Here is a 12,321-nt window from a genome sequence, read left to right as displayed (position 1 = left end):
AACGGATAGTATCTTTTGTGAAAGAAAAAGGGGGGAAAAAGGAAAAGGAATGAACTTTCTTTCTGTTAACTGTATCACTCAAGTTTTTTGACTAAAAGAAAGCCCTAAATATTCTCATTCAAGATTTCATAAATCATTAGCCGATGATTGAAGGAATGTTCAACTAAGAAGTACTTTGAATATGACTTTTCCCCTTCATTTTCCTCTTTTCTTTTTCTATTTAGAGGGGAAAATGGAAAAAGAAAGGAAGTTCGTTATCAGTTTTTTTCCTAAATATAAAATAAATATTAGAGACTTATGGACCCTGAATCCATATTAGAGACCATCCAGATTTTCCAGTAAGTGTATTTCTTCGCTTTGTTTCTTTCTCCCCTTCCACAAGTTTTACTTTTAAGACCAAAACGCATAGATGTACGGGTCATATTACTAACCTGATGTTCCCGGAGCTCAACTAATATGCAGATATAGGTAATACATCAATTAGTTATGAGAGAATCTATATACTCCCCTCCGGATAAAAAAAGAGTCCAGTTAGCCATTTACACACCCTTTAAGAAAATACTAACTCCTAGACAAAAATAGATAATTTAATTAAATTACTCCAAATTAAATAGGCATTGGGATTTGATCATATAACAATTAACAGGGGCAAATATGAAAAAACAAAGTTAATTCTGTCTTGAATTGCTAAGTGGACTCTTTTTTTGATCCGGAGGGAGTATTATTTTATGCATGAATTAGTTATGTAAGGTTTGGTTATTCATGTATCAGTTATTTCACCTTCTATTTGCATAAAATAATACATAGATTCCCTCATAACTTATACATGTATTATTAGTTATGTGGGTTTCTAAATTGTACACCAAACACCGTAATAATTTTATACATGAATAACTTATCTCCTAACCGGCTACCAAAAGTGATACAATATTACTTATGCAAGATTTAATACCTGCACTAACTCACTTTTAAACCAGCTACCAAACGACCCCTAAGTTTGTAAAGTGAACCAGATTAAATGGTTAGGGATATGTTAAATGGGTGGGTTTGTAAACAGGGGCGGATGACTCAGGGTGTTCACCCGAACACCCTGAGCAAAAAATTACAGTGTATATTTAGGGTAAATTTTCTGTATTCATGTACATATATTGACTTTTGAACGCCCTGAACAAATGGAAAATTTGGTTCAATTATTTTTCCGAACATCCTAATTGAAAATCCTTGATCCGCCACTGTTTGTTGAATGAACCGAATAGTTAAAATTGGGGATGTGTTATTTTAGACCGAAAATTAAATGAGAGATATATTTAAACTATTTTTGTACTACAGGGTATATTTGTTTCTTTTCTCCCCACAAGAAGTTTTACTTTTAAGACCAAAAAGCACAGATGTATATATAGGTCATATTACTATTTTGATGTTCCAAGAGCTCAAGTTTTCATTTCATTCTCATCTTTTTTCATTTTAGTTTTGCACCCGATATTTATAAGGGTGAAGGAGTACTCACCTTTCTTTTCTTCTGCTTGTGAGATCGTATATTGTGGTTTGACCTTATAAGACTTCATTTAAGATATTCATTTAATTTCCAGTTGTAACTTCTCTTGATATATTTATTTATGTGCTGGGGTCGCATACTTGCATTTAACTTACAACGTCTAAGTAGTGCTAATAAGTGGGAGGATCGGATCAAATAGAAACAGATTGAAAACTGGTTATAAGATTATAAAACAAATGAATTATTTGATTCGCTCATATTTAATACAGATAAAAAAAATAAAAATTATATCACTTCTTCACCCTTAGTCGTAAAACGCAATCAGTATCATTCAAAGAAAAAGGGAGTGTGATACAAAAATTGAAACGTAAAATCCCTCATATTTTGGAAGTCCCAAATGTAGATTGCGTGCCACTCTAATAGAGTGTACAAAGCAAGATGGTACCACTTTGTTTTGCTTTGCGGTAAGTGACAGAAGGTGTAAATGGAGTGAGCTGTATTCTGCACTGTTATAAATGGTTTGGTTCCACTTGTTAACATGAATCCAAATATTGACAGCCGACCTGATTATGCATTTTTAAATCTTTCTAATCCAATAATAAATAAGTAAATGAATAATGATAATAAGCGTGTCCACAAAAAAAGAATATTGATACACAAAAATAGGTTCTACTAATTAATCCGTCACTTTTTTTCTCCTTTTAGGAATACAACATCAGAAATTTACTAGTCCAGAATAATTCATAATTGAACCTAGTAATTAAGTTTATTAAAGGGGATAAAATGTTTCAGCAAAAGATTTGTAAGTCTCAAGCTCATGACACGTAATTTAAGCTTCTGGCTAGATAGGCCTCACAGATTTGTTCTTTGATACGCCATCATTGAGTCCAAAGGTTTGTATTAGTCCTTTAGTGACCATGCAAGATATAAACGGTTGACTGGTAGGTTGAATTAGCTCACAGTAATTTGGGATGATATTGCCCTTCTGGTGAATGTTGTAAGCTAGTTTATATACGGATGCGTATCATGTGTGTTTATCCCTCGAGCTATGCTATCTTCACTTTCTTCTCTCATACTGATGTGAGACTGGCCTGTCTTGTGCATTCTTTTTACAAAAGTTCGAAAGGCATTTAATTCGACCCGCCTTCATCAAACCGCACTCTGGCATGGGCATCATATAAAAGGTTTTCCATTCCTATCCCTAGCTAGGGCTCAAATTTTAAATAACTGGTCAACGGATCTAGTAGAATTCCGACTATCCCTACCACCACATCCCACGGTGGTTATACTTGATCTCATCTGAATTACTTGATATACTCATTTTAATTACTTCCTTAGTTTTCAAAAAATGGTGTTTTAGGCCTTTTATTTTGTTTCAATATAAGTGATGCTTTAGAATTTCAAGAAGAAATTGATCTTATTTTTTCATAATAACCCTTTACATAATCAAGAGTCATTAAGTAGCTTTTCTTTTTCTAAACATTTAATTAGGGGTAAGTTGGTAAAAACACTCATAATTTTATAGGAGTGAGCACTGTTACATCCCGTAATTTCGTACGTGGAGTAGCATCGGAAGATCGTCGTCATAGGATTGAAGAATGAGTTTTTTTTTCTCATAAGAAAAGAAGTTATCTTTTTACCATTTTGAAAATGTATAGCACAAAATTTGTACTGTTGAGATAGATTGAAAAAAAAATTGTAATTTTGGTAAAAATATATTTTCTGGATGTTTTAATCATTATGCAATATTAGTATACGTGTTAATTTTATAAATCCTTTTTAGGATTTGGGTATTTCATATAATAATAGCATATGATAAACCTTATCTACGGTCAAACTAAGTTCCCAATTATGGTAGAGAACAAAAAACATTGTTGCCTAAATTTTACTAATAAAGTAATATAAATATGACTATAGTCTAACCTATGTTTGTGTGCTAGATAACATTTATTCTGAATAAAAGTTGTCCACCGCCATTAGACTTTATCCTTAATGTTATCAGCAATCAACAAGTGTCTTTCTGGAATAATACCACCGCCTACTTTTTATGTTACAATAGATAGATGTCCTTTTCTTTATCATCAAATATCTTTTACGTAGGCAGGCAAACATAATTGTTGGTCTCTCTCTTTTCGTTTTAAGAATACCAATGCAGCAACACTAGTTCATGTTCTCGTCTTCTCCAAGAAATTCATTCAAGTCCCTCAAAGTAAATTTTAATTCTAAGTTGAAACATGGCTATTCCTCCATCAATTTCATAATTATAACGTCAGTTTCTTCCGGACCCTAGCAAGTCAGAGAGTTACTTCATAGTGAGGGTAAGGTGGAAGGAAGATTAATTCCTGGCATACAAGGTAATAATTCTCCTCTCCTATAAATATTTAAATTCGTCCAAGTCATAGTTAAATTGTGAGATGAGAATTACGGAATTAATTGCGGGAAATCGGATAAATCTTAATCTTTATTGTTATCATATGGACGGTTTGGTGGTTGTTATAAATTGTTTGGTGTGCTGGAATATTGTGGAATTGGCTGTGGTTGTTGTGGTTGTGCTTGTGGTTATACTATGTATATACGAAAATAAAGAAGTGTATACAAGTATCGGTATAGGAATGTATATTGGGCTGTTTTGGAGGTGAGTTAAGAATGGATTTGATTCTATTGGGATATGTATTTGTTGATATCGTTATTGGTATTGTGATCGATATTTTGGATAGATTGAAATCGTGAGGATTATTATGTTTTTTTTAAGGGAGATGCTGCCCAAATTTTTGTAGAAAAGTGTTGATTTAAGATTTAGGTCCTAAAGTCTTATGGTTAACATTTGGTAAATGTGACCAATTGTAGATTTTGGGCGAAACGGGAATTGAATTTGGAAAGGCGTAAAGAGCGTATAAGGTATGTAAAGCTACCCCTATTATTCTTTTGGCATGTCCTAGGTGTACTAGGATCGGATTTGAATCTCGGGAAGCGTTCTATTCATCGGAATCAGCGTTCGAAAATGCCCTTTATCATTTAATGGAATTGAATCCTTTAAGGATATTTTGGTTGAAAGAATTATGTGAACTTTTACAAATTGTCTAGAAAGTTATGGAATGTCCCTAGGACCTCTATAGGTGATTCCATAGGCATAATATACGTAATTCGAGCCCTTCGCTTCGGTTGTCCCGAGGTGGACCACTATTTCCGATTTTACCCTTTTGTATCTATGATTTGTCTTCGAGCGGTGCTAAAGAAAATATTTTAACTACTCTTCTAACTACTAAATAAAAATTGTTTTAAATGCTCCCTTAAGTCTTATAAACTATTTTGGAACATGGAAACGATCGTAGAAAGGTTATTTCTCCGTAATCCATTATGACATCCGAAATACACTCACTATGATTCTGTCCGATTTCATTATTTCGATTTGTCATCCGATAGGTCTTATTGAGTCTCTGGAAATATATGACATTCGTTTGAATTATTTTGCTAAGCCCCATAATGTATTTTGAAACATGAAAATGATTACAAAAAGCTTATTTTGACATATGCTATTGGGGTATCTGAAATGCATACACTATGATTACTGCTCCGCTTCTGTCATATGGTTTGTCATCTGAATTATGCTACTGAGTCTCCGTAAATGTGCTATATTTTATTTTGCATTAGTTTCTCACTACTCCATTCGTGGATGCCTCAACGTTTCCTTCACTGAGCCCGGGCCAGGATATGTTCTCAAGCGTATTCCACTGCATTGTTCGCCGTGCCTCGATGTGAGGGGGCAGGTATACATGTACATGGGTTGTGGAGTATGCTGTGCCATGTACACACATTCTGATATATGATGATATAATATGATATGGCCATCTGATATGTTTGACATGTGCACATTCTGATATGATATGATATGATATGTTACGGAGTTATTCCCTACTCTGGAGTTATGCTGTGTTGTGGCGCCAGTGTCGGGGTGGCGACCACGTTCTGTTTACCCAGTCCCGTAATGGGACCAGATATGACATATGTTTTCTGAATGCACTATTTATGCATTATGATCAACATTTTGCTATTCTGGATATTCCGTTCATTTTCTGTACCTTCTGTTTCGGTTATGACTTTGTCTACTACGTTCCGTGCTTTACATATTCAGTACATTTTCCGTACTGACCCCCTTTTCTTCGGGGGCTGCGTTTCATGCCGCGCAGGTACAAACGACAGATTTGCTGATCCGCCTGCTTAGGACTATATTCTGCTATCTTGGAATGCTCTATTGTTCAAAGCATACGTTTTGGTACAGTCTTTTGCCATTGTACATATGCATGCTATTCAGGGGTATGACGGGCCCCTGTCCCGTCTTATGATTCTAATGTGTTCTGTAGAGGTCTGTAGACATACATGTGGGTTCTGTATATGTTTTGGGTTGATATGATCTGTGATAGCCTTATCGGCTTCCACGTGCTATATCTGTTCATCTATGATAACTAGTAACGCCAACTGACTTTTATATTGATACATTCTGCTAATATGATGATTTGGGTTATTGGGTACGTATGGGTGTCCAGCACGGACACTAGTCGCGGCCTACGGGGTTGGGTCGTGACAAAAGTGGTATCAGAGCGGTTTGTCCTCGGAATGTCTACAGGCCGTGTCTAGTAGAGTCTTGTTTATCGGTGTGTTGTGCACCACATCTATAAACAGGAGGCTACAGGACATTTAGGGTGTTACCTTTCTTTGGATCTTAGATCGTGCGATAGAGCCCAGCCATAAGAAATGAAATTCCTTTCTACTAACCTTTAATTTCAGCTGGAGAACGGTATCGACATAAGAGAGTGGCTGATTATATTGGAAGCTACACAGTACACATGTAAGCAATGGTATGAAAGATGTATGTCGGGTAAGGTATTTTGAAGTACGATTGAAACATAAATTTGAAAATTGAAAGGGAAAGTAAACAGGAAAGTTTAACAGGTGCAGTTTGAGTTGAACATGTGAGGTAAGTCTCGACATCTTTATACTTTTATTTGAAATTGTTAGCCCTGTGTGTGGCTATGATGCGATATGATATGATATATATATATATATATATATATATACGTATGTGTGTTGGCCCTGTGAGGCGCGATTGGTATTTCCTGTGTGCAGGTTTTGGGATAGTAAGAAATACAGAGGAACCTCTGCCCAAATATTTCCAGAAATATAAAAAGGAGAACGAGATATGAGTTCTTAATATGCCTTGAAAGTTGATACCGATAGGGTAAATCTATTATGTTGGATTAAAGTTTAAGAAATTTCCTCCATGTCATTCGTAAGAAGCATCATCCTTATTTGGGAAATCTTATTTCGAGAAAGCATATATGAGCAGCAAATTCGTAATTCATTTAAATGGACCAGAATACGTTCCAACCACATTTTGCTTTAGAAAAGCCTATGTTGAAGGGCAAAAATGTCTGGCGATTAAGTTTCACCTTATTGGAAGGATACAAAGCGTATGACAAGAAGTTGGGAATTAAATGATTGTCTCACGGCTCAAAAATAAATATGGAGGTAAACTATGTGAATCAAGCACTAAGAAGATCTATGGTGCTTGTCGGACTTTAGTTTTCTTCTGCTGGTGGTTGGAGAATGCCTCATAGTAACATTTTATCAGTTCTCATCGACTAATTAGAGATGGAATTTGTGGAAGAAAAACTTAAACTTGTGGGCTGTCTAGGATCGTATATTTCATGTGTTGTTGGTGAAATACTAAAGATGATCTAGGAAAAGGTGGCAACTAGTAACAGAACATTTTATTGAGGTATCGAGTGAAACGATAAGCAGGGATAAATTACGACGAGTTACAATTCAAAAGAGTAACAATATGATTGAGATAAAAGTAAAGAAGAGGAAGAGTTATACCAAATCTTGAAGGTGTTGATAAGACAGCTTGTGAGATATTAAGGATAGGATTGATCAGAAAGGGCGAAGGGTCAAGCACACCTAGTCCGCAGAGTGCAATTAAAACATAGAAGAATCATGATTAAGATTTAGAAGTATTACATTATAGGATATATTACGAACAGGATGTACTGTGAACACCATAAGGATTGCTATAGAAACGAGTAAAACCTAGCAAGAAAGTGACTAAAGGAGATGGTGTAACTAGTGTGAAATGGTAAAGCAGATATAGAACGAATAAGGAAGAACTTACAAGGTCCTACAGGAAAAGTTCAGAATAAAAGTCAAGTGGTAACAAAAGTGAAAGCGCGCACAGGAAGAGAAGGGGTTAATAGAAGGAAGAAGATAAGAAGAAAGCGAGCGAGATTACAGTGTAGCAATGTGTTATGACGTGTATAGCTGAGAAAATGAGTTATACAAGCGACAGAATTGTGAAAGACCGAACCAAAGGAAGATGAGCAACAAGACAGAACAAATACCAGAAATGACTGGTGTGATAGGAATAAAAAAAAGAGATAAACAGAATATGATTTGAAAATGAGAAAGGGCTTGTGTAGAAGTTGTGTTTTCTGAAAGATACGGGAATAGCATGAGATTCCTCGTGCAGAAAATAAAAGATGGACGTAGACTAGAGAAATGAGAGGAATACTAAAGGAATTACCCAAGACATACGTAATTAATTGAGTATGAGTATAGAATAAAAGGGAAACATATAGTTATGGACTTAAAGATGTAGTGCGACGAAATGATGATAAGACAAGACCACTATTAAGACAAATTCAACATGATTCGAGTAAGTTAGAAGTTAGCATTTGATATACAACAAGAGAGAAAGAGTATGAGGCATAAAAGAGTACTGCGTATATGTGACTTGACCTCGGGAATAGTGAAATCTTTAAAGGACAGTGATTGTGGGTTTGCGAAACAACTGACGTATTGTGAATTTATTAGAAGAAAGAGATGATATTCGTTGGGATAAAGATAGTGTTATAAGAAAATCTGGGACATTTATCATTAGAATATAAGTGCTACCTAATGGAGAATTTGAAATGACTATAAGTACTAGCTAATTACTGATCGGAATAAATGGAATGTGGCCTCGGATAAATTGCTACATTAATTACAATGCTTGAGTACCAACCATCAGATAAGATTTTGTACTATATAATCGAGAGTTCTCATCGCCTCGTGATTTTGTTAAGGTCTCGTTCGAAGATAATCAAGTTATAGATTATAAAGAAAAGGCATGGATATGATATTAAGTTAAGCAAAGAGAGGCACAACATGAACGAGTACGGGTGCATGACCAACATTCGAGGACGAATGTTCCAAAGGGGAGAGTGATGTTACATCCCGTAATTTCGTACGTGGAGTAGCATCGGAAGATCGTCGTCATAGGATTGAAGAATGAGTTTTTTTTTCTCATAAGAAAAGAAGTTATCTTTTTACCATTTTGAAAATGTATAGCACAAAATTTGTACTGTTGAGATAGATTGAAAAAAAAATTGTAATTTTGGTAAAAATATATTTTCTGGATGTTTTAATCATTATGCAATATTAGTATACGTGTTAATTTTATAAATCCTTTTTAGGATTTGGGTATTTCATATAATAATAGCATATGATAAACCTTATCTACGGTCAAACTAAGTTCCCAATTATGGTAGAGAACAAAAAACATTGTTGCCTAAATTTTACTAATAAAGTAATATAAATATGACTATAGTCTAACCTATGTTTGTGTGCTAGATAACATTTATTCTGAATAAAAGTTGTCCACCGCCATTAGACTTTATCCTTAATGTTATCAGCAATCAACAAGTGTCTTTCTGGAATAATACCACCGCCTACTTTTTATGTTACAATAGATAGATGTCCTTTTCTTTATCATCAAATATCTTTTACGTAGGCAGGCAAACATAATTGTTGGTCTCTCTCTTTTCGTTTTAAGAATACCAATGCAGCAACACTAGTTCATGTTCTCGTCTTCTCCAAGAAATTCATTCAAGTCCCTCAAAGTAAATTTTAATTCTAAGTTGAAACATGGCTATTCCTCCATCAATTTCATAATTATAACGTCAGTTTCTTCCGGACCCTAGCAAGTCAGAGAGTTACTTCATAGTGAGGGTAAGGTGGAAGGAAGATTAATTCCTGGCATACAAGGTAATAATTCTCCTCTCCTATAAATATTTAAATTCGTCCAAGTCATAGTTAAATTGTGAGATGAGAATTACGGAATTAATTGCGGGAAATCGGATAAATCTTAATCTTTATTGTTATCATATGGACGGTTTGGTGGTTGTTATAAATTGTTTGGTGTGCTGGAATATTGTGGAATTGGCTGTGGTTGTTGTGGTTGTGCTTGTGGTTATACTATGTATATACGAAAATAAAGAAGTGTATACAAGTATCGGTATAGGAATGTATATTGGGCTGTTTTGGAGGTGAGTTAAGAATGGATTTGATTCTATTGGGATATGTATTTGTTGATATCGTTATTGGTATTGTGATCGATATTTTGGATAGATTGAAATCGTGAGGATTATTATGTTTTTTTTAAGGGAGATGCTGCCCAAATTTTTGTAGAAAAGTGTTGATTTAAGATTTAGGTCCTAAAGTCTTATGGTTAACATTTGGTAAATGTGACCAATTGTAGATTTTGGGCGAAACGGGAATTGAATTTGGAAAGGCGTAAAGAGCGTATAAGGTATGTAAAGCTACCCCTATTATTCTTTTGGCATGTCCTAGGTGTACTAGGATCGGATTTGAATCTCGGGAAGCGTTCTATTCATCGGAATCAGCGTTCGAAAATGCCCTTTATCATTTAATGGAATTGAATCCTTTAAGGATATTTTGGTTGAAAGAATTATGTGAACTTTTACAAATTGTCTAGAAAGTTATGGAATGTCCCTAGGACCTCTATAGGTGATTCCATAGGCATAATATACGTAATTCGAGCCCTTCGCTTCGGTTGTCCCGAGGTGGACCACTATTTCCGATTTTACCCTTTTGTATCTATGATTTGTCTTCGAGCGGTGCTAAAGAAAATATTTTAACTACTCTTCTAACTACTAAATAAAAATTGTTTTAAATGCTCCCTTAAGTCTTATAAACTATTTTGGAACATGGAAACGATCGTAGAAAGGTTATTTCTCCGTAATCCATTATGACATCCGAAATACACTCACTATGATTCTGTCCGATTTCATTATTTCGATTTGTCATCCGATAGGTCTTATTGAGTCTCTGGAAATATATGACATTCGTTTGAATTATTTTGCTAAGCCCCATAATGTATTTTGAAACATGAAAATGATTACAAAAAGCTTATTTTGACATATGCTATTGGGGTATCTGAAATGCATACACTATGATTACTGCTCCGCTTCTGTCATATGGTTTGTCATCTGAATTATGCTACTGAGTCTCCGTAAATGTGCTATATTTTATTTTGCATTAGTTTCTCACTACTCCATTCGTGGATGCCTCAACGTTTCCTTCACTGAGCCCGGGCCAGGATATGTTCTCAAGCGTATTCCACTGCATTGTTCGCCGTGCCTCGATGTGAGGGGGCAGGTATACATGTACATGGGTTGTGGAGTATGCTGTGCCATGTACACACATTCTGATATATGATGATATAATATGATATGGCCATCTGATATGTTTGACATGTGCACATTCTGATATGATATGATATGATATGTTACGGAGTTATTCCCTACTCTGGAGTTATGCTGTGTTGTGGCGCCAGTGTCGGGGTGGCGACCACGTTCTGTTTACCCAGTCCCGTAATGGGACCAGATATGACATATGTTTTCTGAATGCACTATTTATGCATTATGATCAACATTTTGCTATTCTGGATATTCCGTTCATTTTCTGTACCTTCTGTTTCGGTTATGACTTTGTCTACTACGTTCCGTGCTTTACATATTCAGTACATTTTCCGTACTGACCCCCTTTTCTTCGGGGGCTGCGTTTCATGCCGCGCAGGTACAAACGACAGATTTGCTGATCCGCCTGCTTAGGACTATATTCTGCTATCTTGGAATGCTCTATTGTTCAAAGCATACGTTTTGGTACAGTCTTTTGCCATTGTACATATGCATGCTATTCAGGGGTATGACGGGCCCCTGTCCCGTCTTATGATTCTAATGTGTTCTGTAGAGGTCTGTAGACATACATGTGGGTTCTGTATATGTTTTGGGTTGATATGATCTGTGATAGCCTTATCGGCTTCCACGTGCTATATCTGTTCATCTATGATAACTAGTAACGCCAACTGACTTTTATATTGATACATTCTGCTAATATGATGATTTGGGTTATTGGGTACGTATGGGTGTCCAGCACGGACACTAGTCGCGGCCTACGGGGTTGGGTCGTGACAAAAGACTTGATCTCATCTGAATTACTTGATATACTCATTTTAATTACTTCCTTAGTTTTCAAAAAATGGTGTTTTAGGCCTTTTATTTTGTTTCAATATAAGTGATGCTTTAGAATTTCAAGAAGAAATTGATCTTATTTTTTCATAATAACCCTTTACATAATCAAGAGTCATTAAGTAGCTTTTCTTTTTCTAAACATTTAATTAGGGGTAAGTTGGTAAAAACACTCATAATTTTATAGGAGTGAGCACTTTCTCAAGGGGTGTGCATAAGCTAAAAACCCCACTTATATTACGAAACAAAGGTAGTCTATTGTGTGACCATTTAAGAGAACTTGGCACAAGGATCACTTCTAAAAATCACTATTTTCTCATTGAAATTTTCCCTGGAAAATGTTCTGCGGCTATTCCCACTGAATGTCGGTGAAGAAAACCTAAATAGTAGTGTTTTGACATGAAAAAATTAGACAGTTTTCCAGCGTTTCAATAAAAATTTGTTTCCAATCATGCATTTTAA

At 35.3% G+C, this 12,321-nt stretch overlaps 1 long non-coding RNA gene across 1 annotated transcript; it reads left to right on the top strand.

Moving 5' to 3' along the window:
* The first annotated feature begins 3,071 nt into the window (after window positions 1–3,071).
* LOC132645853 (uncharacterized) lies at window positions 3,072–11,725 on the top strand. The gene is made up of 5 exons (XR_009584191.1): window positions 3,072–3,849; window positions 4,343–4,393; window positions 5,683–9,574; window positions 10,068–10,118; window positions 11,408–11,725. It is a non-coding gene; the product is annotated as an uncharacterized LOC132645853 (long non-coding RNA).
* Window positions 11,726–12,321: the final 596 nt, after the last annotated feature.

The sequence above is a fragment of the Lycium barbarum genome, chromosome 6 (genome assembly GCF_019175385.1).
Source record: "Lycium barbarum isolate Lr01 chromosome 6, ASM1917538v2, whole genome shotgun sequence".
Taxonomy (NCBI): Eukaryota; Viridiplantae; Streptophyta; class Magnoliopsida; order Solanales; family Solanaceae; genus Lycium; species Lycium barbarum.
The sequence above is the reverse complement of the archived record's forward strand: the minus strand, read 5'-3'. Positions and strand labels throughout refer to the sequence as shown.